The sequence below is a fragment of the Mauremys reevesii genome, linkage group 11 (assembly GCF_016161935.1).
Source record: "Mauremys reevesii isolate NIE-2019 linkage group 11, ASM1616193v1, whole genome shotgun sequence".
In the NCBI taxonomy this organism is placed as follows: Eukaryota; Metazoa; Chordata; order Testudines; family Geoemydidae; genus Mauremys; species Mauremys reevesii.
This window is the reverse complement of record NC_052633.1, coordinates 58,782,310-58,804,758: the sequence shown is the minus strand read 5'-3', so window position 1 is coordinate 58,804,758 and position 22,449 is coordinate 58,782,310. Positions and strand designations below refer to the sequence as shown.

The 22,449-nt window shown below is 41.6% G+C and overlaps 1 protein-coding gene and 1 long non-coding RNA gene across 2 annotated transcripts in view; one reads left to right on the top strand and one right to left on the bottom strand.

Annotated features, from left to right (window-relative positions):
- Positions 1-22,449, top strand: part of THSD7B (thrombospondin type 1 domain containing 7B) — a 733,398-nt gene that overhangs the window by 233,005 nt on the left and 477,944 nt on the right. The gene's annotated exons all lie outside the window — the stretch shown is intronic.
- LOC120374644 lies at positions 1,945-21,461 on the bottom strand. Its single transcript, XR_005586193.1, has 3 exons — positions 21,406-21,461; positions 11,241-11,344; positions 1,945-3,400 (listed from the first exon to the last, which is right to left on the bottom strand). It is a non-coding gene; the product is annotated as an uncharacterized LOC120374644 (long non-coding RNA).

Genomic DNA, 22,449 nt, shown 5'->3' with positions numbered 1-22,449 from the left:
TATACAACGTTGGCATTGTGTGTGGAAAGGCTCCAGCTTTGCCCAGTCTGAGCGGCATAGTGTCCAGGTTTCGCAGCCATACAACAGTATGGAGAGGTTACAACTTGAATAGATCCTGAACTTGGTTGTCGTGCTGAGATGATGCTGACTCCCCCCTCCCCAAGTCTGACCTGCACCTCATTATGGTGGAGGGGTGTACCATGAAGTAGGGGATTGCTTCTTTGAGCTATGCCATCAGCATATTTCAGAGCTTGTCCGAAATATCACCTTGGGAATTATGCGAGTTGGACAGGTCCAGTGAGAGCTGTGAAATGATGGCTAACACAGGTGGCAAAGATGCAGGACAGCACCTAGCTACCTGAGGTGAGGGAAGTCACTGAGAAAGACTCAACATCTTGGGCCGCATAGCGTGAAGCCAATACTGGTAGACCAGGAAAAGGTTCATGTTACTGCATCTCCATCTCATCCCAGTGGGACAAGATATTCTTTGGGACAATTGTTCACTCTTGCTTTTGACCAACATGGCTATTTTGCAGCTATGCTAAAAGAGTGTGGAAAGCTGCTTTATTTTAATTTTATTTTTTTAGTTACCAATTACTGACAGCATTTCCGTGGTTTAGTGCAAATGACTGGCTTTGGCCAAAATCTTTTCTATATGCTAGTCCCACTTCTGTTTCCTTGTTTTTTATGCCACTTCTAAGAGAAGCCTTTACTTGTTCTAAATTCAAAGTTATTTCTTAAGTGTTGCTGCCGCTAGATAAAAGGTACAACTTGCTCTTCCTCTGTGTGCATCCTGCACTGGGCACCCTGTGCTTCAGGGGTGGGTGCCAGGCAGACTTGCTGCTACTGTAGAGGAGCAGAGGGAGTGGAAAACCAGCCAGTGTAAATGAGACCCTCTAGCCTCCAACTTTGCCCTCTGTGAGGTCTGAACCTTCTGTCTTCCATCATTCTCCCCCACCTCTGCTGGGGCGGGGGGGGGGTTAGGTCTGAGCCCTTTACACCCCCTCCCCTGGGCAGGGAAGGGGTCTGGGCTCTCTGGCCCCCAGCTCTGTGCAGGGGATGGTGTGGGGGACATTAGTGACTTTCTCACCCCTGCAGTTGCATAAAGCCGCGGCACGTGCAGCGCTTCCACCAGGCACCTGAGGTCGGAGGACGGGGGCGAAGGGCGCCTCCCGCCAGGAGAAGCCCAGGCTGCCGTGGGGAGCTGCTCTAATGATCAGGAAAGGGAGGGTCGGCGGGGGCTGGAGCTGGCTCGCCCGCTTGCCTCGGGGAGTCACCTAGCAGCCAATAACGCTGCAGAGCTGTACAGCAGGTGGCGTTAGAAAGCGCTTGTTCCACCTCCAGAGCTTACCCCCTCTCGGCTGTTGCATGCATATACGCTGGGATGGGTGGTCCGCTGCTAAACCACCATCTTTCCTCCGCTCGGGGAAGCGCGCCGCTGCTGCCGCCAGCCCCCGTGGCAGACTGAGGCAAGGCTGGTAAGTGCCCGTCCCTTAGCAGGGAGCAGCAGCCGCCGCCGCCGCCTCGGCTTCTGTGCTCGCAGCCCGCACTCCGCTAGGAAACAGCCGCCCCGTGCTGACTTGGCAGATCCTAAGGGGATGCTGATTTGGGAGGCCGGTGTAAACGGTCACCTTAAACCTTGGCTGCATGCAGTTTTCAACTGCCCATTGCTTGGGATGCGCCTTGAGTCCGGGATTTAGGGACCTAGGCGGCAGCAGCAACAGCTCCCAGAAGGGTTGATCCCTCACAACTGACTTTTCTTCTCTCCCCCCCCCCAAACTTGGTTATTTTATGAAAAAACCTCAACAAACTCTGATCTTATTTCAGCCTAACCATGTTCTCAGATGGTCATGGAAATCTTTGGAGCCCAACAAACCCTGTTCCGCACTGTAAACTTGAGACGGAATGGAACCGCTAGGGTGAGGAGCGCTTCAACCTGTTAAAAGACGAGAGAGTTAATTTCCCTCTCGATGTGGTGGTTAATCTGCATTGCGATTGCCCCAAAGGCTCTGCATGCATTAAGACAAGGGAGAAATTCGTGGGGTTCTGTAATCTGCTAGACTGTAACACGGTCGATGCACTTCCTGGTTAAGCAAAGCTCGTTTTAGAGTACGATCCTGTAGTCTAATTGGCGTTCTTGTTTTACTAATATAAACTACTTGGAATCGGAGTTGAGACGCTTGCTGTGAAAGTGCCGCTTCTGTGGCATTAAACAAACGTTGCAAAAGTGTTTAAACGAGGCAGATTAAATCTGCAATTAAAATGTATATGCTTTGTTTAAGAAATAGCTACGTCTCCGAGCACAACTATCTGCAGTCAATGTCCTGATTTTAAATACCCTGCGATCCTGTGTAAAATTGGGATTCAACTACATAGGTGAAATCAAAACATCTGATTTTTTTTTTACTGTCTAGTTTCTGCGCTGTCTTCAGTACTTTTTTTTTTCTTCTTCCTTCAAAGAGCTTTGGGATAGTATCAGTTGCTTTTCATTTCTTTTGAAATACACGCTCTGTAAAAATGGTTGGAAATAGTTCTTTATTGCTATACTGGTCACTGTTCAACTGTAAACACCATTCTTGCATCACCAAAGCTAAAAGCATCTTTTGATTGGAAAAGTGAGGGATACTATCATGCAGTTCATAGCATCTATCCTGCTGCAGGCGATAAACTGTCTCTGGAGGAGCTCCAGTAGTATTTTTCAGAATTATACAGGTAGTCTCTGCAGTGTTTAAATATCCTGAATATGTTGTATTACATAATCATAGAACAGGATATGATAAAAAATGACCCCATTTTTTGTGGTTTTCTTTGTAGTTGAATGTCAAAATGATAAATTTATCTTTCAGGCAGAGTGTCAAGGATGGTACAGGTTTGTTGGGTAACTAGAAGGCAGCTAATCTTCAGGGATATCCCTTTGTGTCCCCTAGTATATGGCTATAAAAGCTGTTTTAAAACTGTCTTAAAAAGATCAAAAGTGCTATTAAATATGAAATTAATCAGGGCAAAACATAATAACATTTTTACCTGCATGTGGAAAAAATGGGGCTGGGGAGATACATTGTAAACTCAGCACTTGTTTAAAGGCTTTTAAAAGTAGCATAGCTTGTACTCAGTTGTCATTTTTGGTTTACATGCACCTCATCTCCCATGTCCAGTGCTAGATTGCTTATAAAAACATAACTTCTCAAGTTGTACTCTGAATGTTAATAATGCAGCACATCTGTTTTGTCTTTTTTCTACATTAACACTTCAATTAGTGATTGAAACAATGGACTTTTATATGCTCCTTATTTCCTTAACCACTGGGTTCTCGGTTTTGACTTAGCCATCTTCATAGTTCAATTTACTCCATGTCTTACTACTCAGCAAAGGTCAAACCATGTAGAAACCGGTTCTTTATCTGTGTTGGAGACAATAAAGAATGATGACCAGCAATAAACCTGTGATGACTGGTTTTCTTTCCCCAATCCCCCCAAACTGGTATGGTGAGCTAACCATTTGTGGAGGGTGTTTTAAAAGGATGTATGGCCATAAGGAATACTTGTTGCCCATTGTCTTCAGTTGTCTCACATGATTTAAACCTTTATTGATATGAAAATAGCATTTTCAATATTTAATTTTTCTAATACAGAACGTTTTTCTGTTTATCTTAAATGAGAGATTTTTAATTTTATATTTCTGGGGAGTAAATTGTCTTTGAAGTTAGTGAAAGAAGCTGTGCAGAAGATGGAAGACAACTATTCATATTTTTATATTTGCTATGAGCGATAAAGGGGTGTCGTGAGGGGTAGGAGTGGGGGCGGAGGGGAATTTATAAACCATGAGAGCTAGTACAGTGCATCTGATATACATGAATTTCAATCAAAGTATTTGAGAAAGGGGCCTGGTAATATTTTTTTACAGTTTGCACAGGCTGTGCTTTTACAGGTGAGTGGTGCTTCCACAAGTTAAGTGCTCAGGGAATAAAATGTTTTCAGAAGTTTGAACATAATGGGTGAACTTTTTAACATTTGAAAGCACTAAAATGTGGTGTAAGTAATACCTTGTCAAAGATGGGAAAGGTAACCTTATAATAACATTTACGAGGATCTTCAGAAATCATAATGCTTCTGAGATAAATAGATATAGTACAATGAACTTTTAAAAATTAGAGCTTTCAGACATGTATACTCTTTAACAAGCATATAAGCAATAAAGAGGTATTTTGATGCTTGAAAGAAACTTCTCAAAATGAGATAAAATGTACAATTAATGCTAACTTACGGTACTAATTAATGGTAAAGAATTACACTCTTAGCTACATTATTAGTAATTATTTGCATTTCATTATCACCCAAAAGCCCTAATCATCATCAGGCCTCCATTGGTTACATGTAGATGGTGTACAGCATTAACATTATATAACAAATACCAAAGACAATATTTTCCAGTGGGGTACATGCCTAAAGAATGGAATTTTATACTTCCTAATCTTGCAATACTAGTCTAAATACAACAGTATCTCTTTGTTTGGGGCTCTTAAAAGAATTAGGCCCTGATCCTGCAAAAATGTCTGTGTGTATGTTTAATCCTATCAACTGTGGGCAGTCTCATTCATTTCAATGGGACCCATCAAAGAGCATTAATTAAACATGCATGAGTCTTTGCAGGATCAGGCACTTAGTAATTATGTGATCATTTCAAGTTCTTAAAATTCAAAAGCAGAAGAATTCTATACCCATATATTATCTTTTAAAAGTGCTAATGTGGGCTTTCAGTTAGCCTAGCGTTTAATATTATAACTTGTGTGAATATTGATACGAGGAGCCTGATCCTTCTCTAAGTCAATGCTAGTTTTGACATTTACTTCAATGGGGTGGGGAAAGTGTATGGATTATCTGATTATTGTTTACAAGTAAGTGGCTCTTCTCACTAAAGACTATCTAAAAAGCCTTTCCTCAAAAGCTGACCAGAGATCTGTTTTTTTTACTATGTTTCTGCGAGGAATATCTATCTTATCTATCTATCTATATTAATATTCTGTAATTTGGTCTGATTTTATGTGATTTAAAATTTTTTTGTAATCCTCTGAAGAAACTAAAATTCAATAAAGCTCATATTTAAGGGTTAAACCTATATATTTTGGTTTAACATGATCTTCTTTCAGCGATCATGTTTCAATAGGTTGTAGACAGATGGTAGCTGCTGAGCTCCATATGTATGCACTAGGGGAAAGAGGTGATTTGTGGTCTGGGGTCATGTTACCTCCTACTTCATTACTTCTGGATCAGTAAATGACATTCAGGAAAGCTTTCTACATGTTGTAGTGGCTGCTTTTTAAGTTGTCTCTCTGATGCTCAGGGACTCTCAATTTGGTGATGGGATGTTTCTTCTTCAAGCTTTCTTAACTTCTTTGTATACACATATATTGTTGACAAGTGCTCAAGAAACAAGACTTTTATAATACTGTATTGCTTGAAATTGGCACACTTGTCTCAAAGTTTGAGTTTTCATGATTTTAGTAATTACTTAGGCCTAGTCCATACTAGAAAAGTTTTACTATGGTTAGGGGATGTGACTTTTTACTGCTATCGTTATACCAGTATAAGTCCTAGGCCAGGTCTATACCACACACTTATTTTGGTATAACTAGGTCGCCCTGAGCGATGTAGTTATACCAACTTTAACCCCCTCCCACCTCCATGTAGACAGCACTATTTCGGCAGGAGAACGTCTCCCACTGACATAGCTACCACCTCTCACGGAAGTGGAGTTATTACACCGATGGGAACCTCTGTCCCATCAGCTTTGAGCATCTTCACCAGAAGCACCACAGTATCGCAGATGCGCCAATGCAAGTTTGTAGTGTAGCCCTGCCCCCAGTGTGGATACAGTTATACTGGTATAGCTTATTTTGCTTCCTGAACCAAAATAAGCTATATCCGTGTAAGCACTTCTATCCTAGTATAATCGCTTTCACACTTGGGGATGGGACGGGGGGTGGCACGGGTGGCTGCTTTAACGATCCTAGTATAATTAAAGCAGCAAATCTTTCTAGTTTAAGGGTGTATCTATGCTACTAGTGTAGTATAGACATTACTACAGTGACAGAAAGGGTTTTTCCATTACTGTAGTAAATCTACCCCCTTGAGAGGAGGTAGCTAGGTTAATGGAAGAATTCTTCTGTTGACCTAGCTGTGCCTACAGTGGGAGATATGTTGACCTAATTATATTGCACAGGTCATGAGCGATGTAGCTAGGTCAACCTAAGTTTTAGGTGTAGACCAGGCCTAAACAAGCCCCTAGTGTGAAAGACATAGTGAGAGAAAAGAGGGGTGTAGGTCTCTCTCTTTGTTTTTTTAAACTAAAAATCCAAGAGTCTGGGAACCCTCATGTTCATGGCATAAACTAATTGGGGGAGGGTAGGAAGAAACTTCTATGCAAGCAGGTTTGTTCATAACTCCCTATTGTAGGGTTTCTTGCCCCATCTGGTGAAGCATTTGGTATTCGTCAATATCAAAGACAGGATACTGTACAAGATGGGCCACTGGCCTGATCCACTGTGGCAATTCCTCTGTTCCTGTGTGTGTACAGATATGTATGTAAGATGCCCTTGACCAAGGTACTGAAAATGAGGAAAAAGAGATAGGACAGTATGAGGCTGTAAGCACATATAGAAACATAATTATAGTACAAAGAACATGAAAGCTATTAAAACTCAAGCACATATAGCTTGACTAGGAAGTACAGTATGAAAAGAAGAGCAGGGGAAGGTAAGTTAAGGAGAAATGATAATGCAGAGATAAACAGTTTCCAAATAATGAACATTTTAAATTATGTAACTGTAGTAATGGGGGGATGGATAGAAGGAGACCTAAATAGAAAATGTGACAAGGATTCCCAAAAAAGAAATAGTCTGAAGACTGTGACTATTGGAAAATACTAAAATGGATGAGATGGTCTGGATTCTAAAGCAGTGTAGCAATATTTTACTTCCACTCCGGCTTGGAATGAATAACTTTTTTTTGTTAATAGGCAAGTAAAATATCAATTTTCATCATCAGTTGCAGCAGCATAATAGTAACAGTGAGTACACAGATTTTATCCGTGGGCTGGCTCATTTTCTGATCAGTTCAGCCTTTCAGAATAAAGAAACATCAAATCACAGATTTGTAGAAATTAACTGTAATTTTGGCAATTTCTGATCTATATTTCTTCAACAGGCAAAAACTCAAACAGCTGTAGTACTGTACCATATTAGGGAAGCACACCGTCTTCTGTATGCTTCTGTTTTGTCAGATCATGTTGGGCAGAAGAAGCCATGATATAGTCCCAGAAAACATGGCCAGTGGTTAATCTATATCTAGGAGTACTTAGGATCTCTGCTTAGGCATCTGATAACTTTAGTGTTCTTTGTTTTGGCTGTGGTACTCAGAACTGGTTTCCTAGCCATTTTCTTTTTACCAGAAATAGAGACCAGAATAGAAACTGAGATTTGCATTATGTGAGAGAAATAATTCCTGGGCACAGGAGTGCAGGAACAATTTGTATAGTGGGGTTGCTGAGAGCCATTGAACCAAGCTGTTAACCCTGTATATGATGGAAACCATTTCAAGCCAGGTGGTGCAGCAGCACTGTCACAGCCCTGGTTCTAGCAGCTATGCCTGGGCATAACACATGATCTCTAAGATATTGTGACAACTACAGGTTCCAAACAGGTCCAGCAATTCGGTACAGGTATAAACCGTAAACATAACTTATCCCTACCTATCATATCTTATAATTATATAATTAATTGGAGATATACCAATCTCCTAGAACTGGAAGGGACCTTGAAAGGTCATCTAGTCCAGCCACTGCCTTCACTAGCAGGACCAATTTTTGCCCCAGATCCCTAAGTGGTCTCCGTAAGGATTGAACTCACAACCCTGGGTTTAGCAGGCCAATGCTCAAACCACTGTTGCAACAAATTCCAGTGCATCTACCACTACTAAAAGGATATGTACTGCAACAATTTGCAGTTTATGTGGCAGCATTTTGTAGTGCGTGACTTACTTTCAGTGAAAAATAAATAGCCTATGTTTTTTTGGCGTTGGGGGGAACTGTGGCAGGTTGACTGACATACTACCTAGGCTGTGGCACACCTCAAAACCCCAGGCCTAGATTCTTTGCTCACACATTTTTTGTGTTGGTAATTGCCACTCAGTTGTGTGCTATGTCATAAAATATGCTGAAACAGATACAGAAAAAAGAATATTTCTAACCTATTTACCTATTCAATTTGTATTCAAATGATTATTTATAACATGACTGTTGCCCATAACATGGGCTGATTGTCGGTCTATCAGATATGGTGAATAGTCATTAATTTATGGGATTAAAGCGCGCTCTCTCTCTCTCTCTCTCTCTAATGGGCTGAAACCAGCGATCACCCAATGAAATTAATGGGCAGCAGGTTTAAAATAAAACAAAGGGAAGTACTTCACACAGCGCACAGTGGACCTCATTGCCAGGGAATGTTGTGAAGGCAAAAACTATAACTGGATTAAAAAAAGAATTAGATATATTCATGGAGAAAGGTCCATCAATGTCTCTTAGAGAAGATGGTCAGGGATGTAACCCCATGCTCTGGGTGTCTGTAAGCTTCTGACCGACAGATGCTGGGACACGATGACAGGGATGGATCACATGATGATTGCCTTTTCATTCCTTTTGAAGCACCTGGCATTGGCCACTGCCGGAAGACCATTGGTCTGACCCAGTATGAGACCATTCTTATGTTCTTATGAAACCAAAACCCAATTTCTAATCACTTCTGAAATTCAACATACCTGATTTATATTTTCTTGGAGAATAAATTTATCCAGGCGTCTATGTGCCATATACTCTATATTTTCTGGACTAACACAGACAAGCCTACTCAGAGGCATTCAAGAAGCAGACCTTCTAGGGTTAAACCTTTTGGGAACTGGGTAGAGGAATAAGTACAACTTCCCAGAATGATAAATATCTGAATTTGGCTTAAACTTTTTATTATCAGCCCAACTTACTTTATTGGGCAAATTCAGACATGCTATACAACCTGCAGTCATGTGGCCCTATGGATCTGAGGGAGGAGTTTGCAAACACTATTCATGTATTATTTTGTGTGTATATGTGAAAGAGTAGCTTGTCATTTTAAGACATTGTTCGATGATGTTTTTTCCTGCTTCCTTAACCTTGTCTGTGTTACTTTTCTAAGTATAATGCACTTACACTCCTGATATGTTATTTTCAAACAGAATCAGATAAAACTTGCATTAAAACTTCTCAGTTTTTGGTCAAACTGTGTCTCAATTTCACTATCCTAAGCACAGGTATATTTAATTGTATCTGCTTGGAGAAAAGGTTTAGTGCACAAATTACTGCAGGCTCTTTGAATACTTAAATTATTTGACTTTTTGGTGCTAAGTAATTCGGACTTTCAGATCCAAATTGAGCCCTAAGTGTACTGAAATGATCAAGCAAAAAAGTGTAATCGGACAATGGTTGCTCCATGGTCTAATCCGGCTGAAGAATAAACAAATGTAGAGAGGCTTTAAAATATCTACAGGTAGCAGCAAGATAAATGTTTGGTTCATAGAAAAGAAAACAGCTTATGTTTTTAAAATAGCAGAAAATTACTTATGCTAAGGGAGGTGTAGAAAGACGATGAAAATTTGGTATGTGAATAAAAAGAGTGCATGAGTGAGAAATGGAAAGGTGGTGGTAACTCAGAACTAAGATGAGATATGACAAGAATGAGTTCTGGTGAATGAAAACAGAGGAAAGAGAGGAGGCAAACAAGGAAGCTGATAGCAAAAAACTGGGACTGTAAATGTGTTCAGAAAGATCACTGGATTGAAACCATGGAATGACAAAGATGGAAGAAAAGAAATGAAAAAAAGACATGATGCAGCTCCGGTTTTAGTGATCTGCAACAGAGAAAAAGATTGGGGAGGGGGGATAGAGAAGAGCAGTTTATGCCACTCAGATCATGACTTGAGTCAAAGCTAGAAAGGAGATGAAGAGAAACTTTAAAGAGCAAACAAACAAGACGGAGAGAGAAATGGCCCAACAGAAAGTATAAGAAACAAACAAAACACAGCCAGTTTTATGCACTATACCATTGATGTGCTAAATACATCAGGCCAAATCTCTCTGATGCATCTGCTTACATCAGGTCTAATTTTGGCAAGAAATGTGGAAAAACAAAACAAGGACTAAAAACAAACTAAAGAGGATCCCTTAAATACATCCATGGTCAACCTGATGGCCCCTTCCCCAAGCGACACTACTCCAGCAGAGATCGGAGTAGCTTTCCACCAGGGTGATGTTCTTGAAAGATTCTCAATTCTGGAACTTTCTTTCCCCCTGAATCCAAAACAGCCTGAATTTGTTAAGCTTCCAGGCATGCTGCAAAGGTCATCCTTTTTGTCTCAGATGTTGAGGGTGAAAGAAGATTGATGGGCTGAGGTGATGGGGTTTGATTGTTGTTTGAGAGGGAGGTGGGGGATCTGATCAATGTGGTTAAGCTGATGAGTTTGTTTGTTGGGATATCTGGCACCTCTAGAAGTTGGAATATTAATTACTTTCATTTTTATATTCAAAAGGAAGATACTTGTATTTGGGAGTTTATCTGAAGATGATGATGTGCATTTTGTTTAATTAAAACTGCCTCAAACGCCAAGACAGACTTTTTAAAAAATTTAAATTAGAACAAATAAACTTGTAATAGGTTAGTGACTAGACAGTGTCAATTCTGTGATGTAGGAAGGCAGGGGAACTGGTAGAGGGAAGGCAGGTGGTAGAAATACAGGAGAGCTCAAGAGGTTTGGTAAGCTGTGGCTGTGCATCTAAAATTCTTTTGGGCATAACCAAGGTGAACTTCTTAGCCAAATACTATCACTAATAATGATAGTAATAATCTTTCTCTGTAAAGGAGGATGAGGGAGTGCAGTAAGGGATGTAAGACCCTATTTATAAAGCTGCTAAAAGTGCTTTGGAAGGTATTTGCCAGAATAGTTTTAGAGGCTGGTGCAGCTAGATGGAATTGTTCAGTAAGGTTGACTGTGTTTCAAAAGGTGTGGATGTTGAGTGAAGCCCTGCAGAGATGAATTTGAGGGAGTGTTTTGCAAATCAAGATTTGAAAATGAAGATACAACTAATTTTCCAATGACAGAGATGACTACATATTCACAGTTAGAATTAATACGGATCTGTCTTCATGGGGATTTGCATACCTGCTGTTCTCTGCTACACTTGCAAAGTAAAATCAGAATAATCCTGCTGGGACCAATAGCTTCAGGTCAGAAACTTTCAATAACGACTTTAATTCTTCTTCCCTCTAAAGGAAAAAAGGATCAAAACGCGAAAGGACTCAATTAAGTGTAACAGAGAAAGTAATATTAATGACCAGTAAACAATAACAGAACAATTGACCTAACAGCCATATCTGAAATGCTTCACTTGCTAAATTGTCCATTACTTTCTACCCTGAACAAGGTGAGCATGTTAATCACTTGCTTTGTTTTGTGAATCAGGTACCTTAAGTACTATGGCTATGCCCAAGAACACCTCCTTTATCGAATGGTGGATGATCATGCTTTTGCTGTGATATTTTCTAGGGTTTGGATCTTGCATGTTCTCACACCAGCCACTGCCCTGGGCCCTCCCTCTGCATTTTAAATAGTAGTTGAAGAGCACATTATTTTCCCCCAGGAAGCATTCAATTTTAATCATATTACCCTATATTAGAACCCGTCTGTGACAATCAGTCCAGACACCCAAGGGGAGAACAGAAGGTTTAACCTCCCAAAATGAGCAGATGAATAAGCTGATTGCATGCTGTGCTGTTGTACTATAAAAGTATATTAGTAAGATCTTTTGTGAAAGCTTGTAATATTCTGAACTTGATGGTCATTATTATCTATGTGTACCAACTGTGGTTATGAATTTATGTATTTATGCATATAGAAAATTGTGTTCATAATCTATAATACAACTTCAACTAGAACTTCATAGCAAGAATGGGCCCCTGCCTAGCCAGGTGTTTACAGAAAACCAGCTCCAAGTAACCATCCATAGTCTGGCCCAGTAAAAGGCAATGATGGGCCATTAGAATTAATGGGAAGATTGAGACATCCTGGCTTTCAAGTCAAGAGGGAATTTCCCCCACTCTGAATAACCATGAGTTACATGCCAGGAAAGGGCAGAGGGAAAGGAAAAAGTCTTTTTGAAAAGGAGGCTTGCAACTCAGGTTTTCATCCAGAAGCCGAGGGGCAGCTTCTAGTCAGGAAGATGTCCGTGAACGCAGGAAAACTGTTCAAAGGCAAAAGGTAACTTGTATTAGACAAGGGATTTTATCTAATATGGAAGTGTAAAGCCTGAGGTTGTGTCTTTGTTTGCTTTCTGTGTAACTTGTATATGTTTGCCTTCCCTTACTATTTCATTTTTGAATCTGTGGTTTTTCTATTAAATAAATTTTTGGTTTATTTTTATCCCAAGCAGGTCTCTGGTGTGCAAACTGCATGGAGTGTGGGCGCCAAAGTGAGCTCATAACTGGAGGGCTGATTTCACACATGTGGGGGTTACAGACCAGAGGGGAATGGTTTGAGTGCCTGGCCCTTAAGAACACGGAGGATGGAGTTGGGGAGATTTAGGACTGGAAGGACTGCTGATGTTACTTTGCAAGGAGTACTAGTCTGATGAAGTGGGTATTCACCCACGAAAGCTTATGCTCCAATACATCTGTTAGTCTTTAAGGTGCCACAGGAATCTTTGTTGCTTTTTACAGATCCAAACTAACACAGTTACCCCTCTGATACTAGTTTCTACTTTGCTGTTGAGTTCCCGTTACTTTAGATTATCCTGAGAGATGAAAAAATACACATGCTTATTGAGCTAATGATACATATGCTGTCCCCAGTGGAATGTTTCATTTAAGTGGATTTAATGGGGCTAATGCTGTATGAAATTTGAATTTTTTCAGAACTACATATATAAAACTATCGTTCCATATAATTACTGTAAACCTGACTCTGCGATCTGTGCTCACACAAGGTAGTCAGTGGGACTGTTTGCATGAGTAAGTGAATGAGCAATGGTTGCAGAACTGGCCTGGAATGTTTAGCAGATAGTCATGGGTGGCTGGTATCATAGGGTGGAGGAGGCTGTGCCTCCCCAAACAGCCAGGCATGGCCCCCCCCATGCTCCACCGCCAGACCCCCTTCTGCCATTTCTCCTGTGGATCGTGGCCCTGGCTAGGGCTTGGTTTAGGGCTGGCGCTGGGGCCACGCCGCCCTCCTGGCGCTCTGGCACTGGGGCCACGCCGCCCTCCCTCCCAGCGCTCTGGGGCTGGAGGCAATAGGCGGTGGTGGGGACCAGCTCACAGGGGATTCAGCCTCCTTTCAGCTGGTGGTTCACGTGCCTCCCATGCAGATAGTAGGACCCTATAAAGTAAAGGTACTTTGCTTTAAAGCCCTTTTGCTTATAGACGACAGATGTATAAGCTGAGTTGTACTAACTCCCATAGTTAAGGTTGCCCAAGAGTTTTCATTCTAAAGGCAATTTGTGAATGTTTATAACTTTGCCAAATTTTTACCTTTTCTCATGCCAGGAGACATTTTTTTTCTTTTTTTTCTTTTAAGCAAAAAATGAGTTGGCCTACTGTGGTAGTGAAGTGAGTGGAGAAAATACGCACTTCTGCAATCATGTGTATTTACTGAAACTCTCTTTAAATTGCTTTAGTTCCTTGATAGCACATGGCAGAAATGTGAAATTTGGCTCTCGGGTTTCAGATTTTCCTGTCATTGGTCTGGTGAAAATAATTTTGATGTGGCTGAGTTATAACTGTTCAGAAAAATGAACTCCAATATGTGCAGCTTTTTGTTAAATTAATGATTTACGATTGTTCCACTGGTAATGCTTAGGTAAGCTGATGGAAATATCTCTGAACGTACTATGGGGATTCTGCTTACATGGACAATTTTTATTTGTACTGCGTAGTTGATTGTGGAATATGATTTTGGGAGGGAGTGAATGGAACAAGACAGGTTTGTGGAAGAGCCCTGTCTCATTCTGTATGATGTGTAATGCTGTGTATAGAATAGGTTCCTGCCCCATTACATACTATGTGGACAGGACAATGTCTTCTATTTCTGCCTGGCAAATAATTGCATATGATAGAATTTCTTTAGTTTTTCCATTTTTGTAAAATAAATAAATAAAAACAACAAAAGAATCTTAGGAAATTCCATAACAAAATTACATGAAAAGAATGCTAAGTGTGCAAAGGAAAGCACTCAGGTCAGAAAACACCTGAGTTGAGGTTGCCCAGTTAATTTTGGCTCTGGCCTGTGCACATATATCTTAATTACATGGCATACTGTTCTCCCCTGCCACAAGATCCCTGCTCAATCCACGTGATGGGTAGATGTAAGTGAGACAGGCTTGTGTGGCAAATACGGCTGAGGTCTGGAGTACCTTGTTGCGAGGTTTGAATGGTATGAGTGTCTGAGGCGTGGGGTTACACACTAAATGAGGAAGATGAAAACATATATGCAAAGAAAAGCACTTCAAAGTCAGGAAATGCCAAAATTAAGGCAGCTCATGCAATCTTATTTCTGCCCCTCTGTGCCTATGCACTACAATAGTGTCTTTAATTATACGATCATATACTGCCCTTCCACAGGCCACTGCTTCATTCAAGCTCTAATCCAGCAAAGCACTTAAGCATGCACACAATTTATGGGAGCAGTCATATTGAAGCGAATGGAACTATTTTGTGTGATTTTTAAAGTTAAGCACATGCTTGTTCGGCTAGCTCAAGGCCTCTATGTTTAGGGCAGACAGGACTTTGTGTAATACAGCTATTCAATACTTAATGTTCTTGGTATAGATTTTTATATGGATTTTTGTATTTTAAATAAATCTACAGTTACATATTGTAGAAAACATGAGCATTTACATTTTAAATTAAATTTTCAATGGGCTCAGCTGCCCATTCAGTTACAGTGGGTGAGGACTGATACAGAGGCAGGCAAGGTATATAGGCTTGTGTCACAAATTGGGCTGAAGGGACATGCTTATCTTGGTTTAGCAATCTATGAACAGGAATGAGTCAAGTGGCATAGGCACCAAAGTAGTTTCTTGTGGGAGTGAGGTGCCTGCCTCACGCCACACAAAATGGCTGCCACCAGATGAGAAGAAGGTAAAAGTGGGCCCACTTTATAACTCTTAGCTCTGGTTAGAGCATTAACCTGGGATGTAGGAGGTTTGATTCTCCTTTCTGCTGCAGGGGGAGAAAGGATTTGAATAGGGGTCTCCTGCTTCTCAGAAGAGTCATTCTCATTCTCTTTGGCCCAATGGCTGTCCACTGTGGATAACATTGACCTTAGTCATTGGGCCAGAGGGGGGATGACTCTGTAGCAAAGTGGATAGGGCATTTACAAGGGAGGTGGGAGGCCCACTGTCTAGTCCTCCTTTTCCAATTGCTCTTTCATTATTTAATCTACAGTGGAACAGCTTCATCAGGAGAGAGTGAAAGGACCTTATAGCACAATATCTCATAGTTCATGGGTTAGAGCAATTTCCTGACAGGTGGGAGACCCCTGTTCAAATTCCCTCCCCACCCAACACCAGTGAGAATTGAACCTGGCTCTCCCACATCCTGGGCAAGTGTGCTAATCATTGGGCTAAAAGTTACCTGGGGTGGCAGTAGCAGCAGTACCACCACCACCTCCTCCTCCATCAGAGTTTGAATGGGACCTGATCATGTAGGTGCTCTGTGAGCACACCTACTAGTTTGGCCTGCATGTGAAATAGGTATTTGTCTGCCGGCCTTCCCCTGATCCATGGATCACTCTGGGGTACATAGGCTTCCAGACAGCTGGAGTGAGGCAGCAGTGTGCATGCCCTGAGGCCCTAAGGGACCTTTTACCTTCCAAACTTAGGTGGCAAGTGAGTTGAGGCATCTTCAGGGTTTGGTGGGAGTTTTGTGGATCTCAGTGGAGCCTAAAATTGGGATTTATGCACCTAAACCTGACATTTATGTGGCTAAATCTGGGTTTAGGTGCCTAACTACTTTTATTACCCTTGTAACAAAACTCCATGACCGGTCTGTTTTTTTTCCAACTTTTAAAAAAAGTAACAGAAGCATAAATGTCAAGTTTCTTTAAAGTCTGAGCATGTCTTTTTAGATTTTAAGTTTAGCTTAAAGCTTAAGGACTAAAGTCTGCCTTCTAATTATATTTGACTAGTGTTCTAGGCATTAGTTTTCTCAAGGTACTTTCGAGTATAAGACTCTAAATGGTAGAATTTTTTGTATTCTCATCAACAGATAAATGATTAATGGTATCTATGCTGCCTTCTGGATCACCTTGTGAGAGGTCTCCTTCATCAATCTGTCAAGGGGATTGGATGGCAGTTTGCACCCTAATTAGGGTCCCCAGCTGGGGATGTGCTGTTTAACAGATTACTTGTAGCTGAAGCGTAGTCATCACAGATGTAGTTAACCATATAGGTGTTTGACACTGTGTTGCAGTAATGAGATTTTCTTTTTAGGAAAAAAAATCAGGTTACTATAAACAGTACAAAAGACACCAAATATTTAGTTGAAATTAAGCCTATAATTTAAAGGCTTAATAACAACAATGCTGTTTTTCTAATCTTTCACCTTATTTCCTTTCTTTTCTTGTGCTTTTATTGGCAAGACAACATTGCTATCCAGAAATTATATTACCAATAAAACATTAAGGTATTCTCTAGGGCAAAACAAAAGTAATCAAAAAGGTGCTTTTACGGATGATAGGTTTTAGCATGGAGCAGTCTACCCAGACTCAAGCACATTCTTTCTACTTGGTGAGTCATTATCATTGACCTAGTTATTGGCTCTGCTTGCATTGCAGTATCACCAGGAAAGCAGTGCAGATTCCATGTAGGGTTTGGAAAGCTTAATTGTTCACTTAAACTAAAACAACTTTCCCACCCAAACAAATCTGGATCTACTGATAAAGGCTAACATGTTTAAGGAATAGCATAATGTAAGGGAGCAGGCTCTGAACTCAGTATCCGGTCCGATATAAAAGCCAGCTACTCATACTGGTATTTAGCAGTGAGGGAGTCAGGGAGGGCTGTGGAAAGATTTTACAGGTGGATTGAATTCTGCACTGCCCTTGCATATGGGGTGTGTTGTAGCAATCAATATTGCCAGACCTTAGGAGGTAATAAGAACATGGGCCAACATACAGTGCTTTTTTTTTTTTTTTACATTTTAGCTTCTAGGTTTTTCTTGTTCCTTGTTTTTAATTTTATTCTGTTTTATTTCTAGCTTTTGTTTCAAAAGAAACTTTGGGAGTTGTGCATTTGAATGGTGAGCAGAGTCAAGATCTGCCATGTGGCTCTGAGAGGAGAATTTTGTCCAAAATTTGTATCTGTGTTTGCACAGGGATTTTTGATCTCTTTTTAATGTTCTGAAAGTGTTCTTAGTGCTGCTATGCAGAGCTTAACATTTCCTACACTACTGCTAGTAATGCTCTGGTGTGAGAGAACCAGGAAATCTCCAGGATGATGTCTCTTGGGAATGAAGATCTGAAATCTTACGGGTGATCCTAATTCATTTGTGGATTTATAATTTAACATTTGTCTTCTAGTAGAACTTAGAGGCCAGCCAGACTGGGGCCCCATTGTGCTAGATGCTGAAACTTGTATTCATATCTCTGCTAGACTTTGAGGATTCTCCACTCTTCTCTTCCTCCAACCCCCTCCTTCAGCAAATGAGACTAAAAATCCTATTACGGATTTAAATCCCAGGCATCCAGTATCTGAAAGCATGTAGAGGGGGCTGGAGACTGCACAGGCACAAGCAGCTTTAGAGTGGGGTGACAAGGGCTTCCAGGAAAAAGGCAGTTGGGAGAACCCCACCGCCCTGGCTTCTCATGGACTGTGGTTTGGGGTGGAGCCAGTGCTTAAAATCATTTGGGGCTAAACTATGGAAAAATTAGGCCCTAACAATTGTGGTGGTGGATGTTTTAGGGGTGGAATGTTTAGAGGCCATCTGTCTCCTGGATGTCTGATGGAATGTTAAGTAGTTCTGCATCTCATTGTTGTCTCTTAAAATTAGATTAAAAAGACTTTTTTAAAAGTTACTCAGTGGAGAAGCAGTAAAATATTCCAGAGCTATATTTGAAATCTGTGGGTTAGGCTTTGGGGGGGTCAGGGCCTTTTGGATGAGTTCCCCTATACCTGTGGGCATGTCCAACCCTGATTACCAGCTATAACCAGTAGACACATATGGAAGAGGGGAGATGTGTGACAATGGTTTCAGCGGCGGCTCTAGCAATTTCGCCGCCCCAAGCACAGCGGCACGCCGCGGGGGGCGCTCTGCCGGTCGCTGGTCCCGTGTCTCCGGTGGACCTCCCGCAGACGTGCCTGCGGAGGGTCCGCTGGGCCCCCGGCGCCGGGGGAGCATCCGCAGGCGTGCCTGCGGGAGGTCCACCGGAGCCGTGGGACCAGCGGACCCTCCGCAGGCATGCCTGCGGGAGGTCCACCGGAGCCGCCTGCCGCCCTCCCGGCGACGGGCAGAGCGCCCCCCGCGGCATGCCGCCTCAAGCACGCGCTCGGCGTGCTGGGGCCTGGAGCCGGCCCTGCATAATGGCTTCATCTCCTTGCCCTTGGAACCAGAGGAAGCCCCTCCCCAGGTTTTCAGCTCTGTAGATTCTCAACTAATGGCTGTGTGGAGATGTATATATGCCTGTTGGGCCTCCTTTCCTCTGAAAAATATAAGACTTGAGTCTGTCAGCATTATATTATACAGAAACCCTAACTCTGAGTGAGCATTTGGAATAGGCTATGCCATGACTCTGACCCTACCTATTGCCAACAAGATCAGCTGAAACTCAGTTTCTGGTGGTCTAGTTTTCTTTTTGCCCATGGAGGGGAAGATTTGACTCTTATTTACTGTTCAGGAGTGATCCTGAATGTCTTGAGTCCTTGCTTTTTCCAGTAGAATTAAATATTAGACTTTCCTCTTCTTTTTTTCTTGTTCAAGTGCACTTGTGATGTTACCTTCATATCTGTTTCTCTCTCAAATGTCATAGCAATGTACTTTGGTTTTGTGTGACCATTCATCACACTTCTGTCTGCAGAAAGAATTCAGAGCAAATGGTCCAGGTCTCTGTTGTTATTACACATACTTCATGTCCTTTTCAGCTGCACTGCTTGAACTGGTTATTTGAGATGTGGTGTTGCATCATGAGGTAACACATCTCACTCTGTGGTCTTGCATATTAATTGCCATGCGATGTATTGACACTCCACAAACTTGAAAGTTTGGTTTGGCTCAGCTTCCCCCTCCCCTTCCTAGACCCTCCCCAGGACAAATGTATGTGCTCAAGAGGAAAACATCCTTTCCTAAATTATTTTAGCAAATGGAAATCTACTCTAGCTGAAGAGTTTGTCTTGGCTGAAAGCTTGAGAGATTTAAACATTTGCAGTTCCTTTTACTGTTTAAATCTGTGTAGCATATTTTGAATTAGCAAGCAGCCTGTCAAGTTGTTATAAATCATTAACAAAGAGTTATGTTAAAGAGATGACAAACACCTAATTTTTCCCACTTATCACTCATCTGGATTGAATGTTTCTGATCTTTCAGAGGCATTTCTACTTAGCCAACTTTTCTGTTCTACATTGGAGGATACCCGAGTCAGATTATCTGAGCTTTCAGGGAGCAGAGTTGCAGTTCTGTACACACTTGAGTAAGAAAGGGGTGTTTAATAAATGAAATACTCATGGGTTGAACAATGAGTGCTAAAGTAGGTTCATGCAGTTTACTGTGAACCTAATTTTTATTTCAGGGAATACTGTCACAACTATTAAGCCCCCGGATTTGACAAGCCTCTTGTTCTTATATCTATTTGTCAGATACAAATCGTTGACCTTAAAATAAAGAAGTATTTAATAAAACAGACTAAAAAAAATCAAAATGCCTTCCGTAGCCACTTATCAGTCTGTATGAGAGTGCAAGAAGAGGGGGACGGGGAAGGAATCAGTTGGAAGAAAGAAAATAGATTTCAGTTTAAGTGGTGTATGTATATTGTGAGTGACTAAAACCCCAAATATGCTTACACTTACTAAAAATACCTCTTGGTAGAGGGTTAGGGACTAATAAGTGTGTGTGCATTGATTTTTATGTTACACCTTTATTTCACATGTAGAACTTTAGTGGACACTGAACTAAGATCACTTTCAGAAAATTTAAAATTCTTAATTTTAAGAAAGTAAACTGTAAGAAGAATTGGGAGTGAACCCTGTGCATATCTATTACCCTGCTTATATGGGGGAGTGGTGTTAGCCCTGCATGAGAGGAATGCAGCCCAGAAACCTTATTTCTTACAACACACTTACCCTATTAAAAATAAAGCAGAGTGCTACACTTTGGGTGAAAAAGATAGCAACCACCTTGCTGAAAGAGTTAAGTCATTTTACTCATGGAAGGAAGGATGCAAGCCCAGTGTCACAGAATGAAATCTAGTTTCTGACCAACTTTCCCTGGAAGGTAAAATGTTGAATATCTATTGTTTCCAACAGTGTCCACACTGTGCTACATGCTGCATGAGTTTAAAAGAAGGTAGGGACCCTACCTGCAAGAGCTTGCAGTAGAAAAAAGACAAATTCCACTAAGGGTACACACATACTTCAAATGGGAAATTCCAGCTCGGGTAGATGTGTATGCACTAGCTTTGATAGAATAGCCATGACCGCATGAGCAGCAGGATAAGATAGCTGCCCCAAGTACAATCCTGTATGGAACCATCCATACTCAGGTGGTTAGCCTGTCCTGCTGCTGCTTCTATTTTTAGCATACTAGCTAGATCAAAGCTAGCATATGTACTTGTCCTCAGGCTGGAAATTACACCTGCAGCTCATACATAGCCCTCATCTAAAAACCTAGAAGACGGAGGAAAGGAGGTGGGTATTGAATGTACAGATAAAGTTCTTGGGTGGTATTTGGCCATTACCTGATTATACAAAGTTTCAATGACACTTTTTGTGTGTGTGTGTGGTGTGACAAAGTTCCTCCTCTACCTTGGTGGGTCCTGCGCTTATTGGCAGATTTGCTCACCTCAGTGATCTTCTCCACAGTCTGGGACAACTCCTCCTGTGTCTGATCAGGAGTTAGAGGGCAGGCCCAGGTTCCCCCCAAACCTCCCACTCCAGGTTCCAGCCCGGGGCCCTGTGGATTGCAGCTCTCTATAGTACCTCCTGTAACAGCTGCATGACAGCTACATCTCCCTGGGCTACTTCCCCATGGCCTCCTCCAAACACCTTCTTTATCCTCACCACAGGATCTTCCTCCTGGTGTCTGATAACGCTTGTACTCCTTAGTCCTCCAACAACACACCCTCTTACCCTCAGCTCCTTGTGCCACTTGCTCCCAGCTCCTCACACACTCTTCCTCTCCTCTGGCTCCCCCTTCCTGAATGCAGTGAGCTCCTTTTTAAACCCAGGTACCCTGATTAGCCTGCCTTGATTGGCTGCAGGTGTTCTAATCAGCTTGTCTGTCTGGACTGGTTCTAGCAGGTTCCTGATTACTCTAGTGCAGCCCCTGCTCTGGTCACTCAGGGAACAGAAAACTACTCAGCCAGTGACCAGTATATTTGTCCTCTACCAGACTCCTATACCCCACTGGCCTGGGTCTGTCACAGTGGTAAAGTAGTGTATGGACAATCCCAGTTCCCCCTCCCCATGCTGTTACAGGTATTGGTAGGTATTACAATAGAAGTGAGACTTCAGGAGGGATCCGAGTGAGGGAAAGGTAGTGGCTTTTTGTACTGCTTAAGAAAGTAGGCATTCTGTGTGTAGGGACAAGCTTGGAAAAAACTACAGAGAGATGTGTTACAGAGGGGAAATGGCACATCTGTGCTGACTGGAAAATTGTTATTGATGTCAGTTTTCAGCAGGTGGCTGGATTCATAGATTGTCAATTTAAATTGTAATTGGTAGAAATATGCAAGATCTGGGCCCCTAATTCTGTCAGTCTGGCACTCACTTTGTCATGCTTTTTGGCTTGAGTAAAAAGCTCCCACCCTAAAGAGAAACATCAGAAATTAAATTTCATTACAGATCTCTTCTTACTCCCTAACAATACAGTAATACAAGCCCTCAGAGCCAAATGCATTTTGCAAGAACCTTGCAAAAATGAAAAAAAGCATGAAGACTTGGTATTTCCAGCTATACTGCTGATTCTGATGGTATTTCCTCTTGAGTAGTTCATTAAATCACAGCCTTAGCTTCAAAAAAAATCACAGCCATAGCTTGTGTATGGAAAGTATCTGTAGATTGCTTCTATTGAAACACAGCTTAATCTTCAGATTTTGACTTTGTCCCGGTGTTCTATTCTGGAGTGTCAATTTAGGTGAGCTTTAGCACATTATACATCGTTACCTTCGCAGT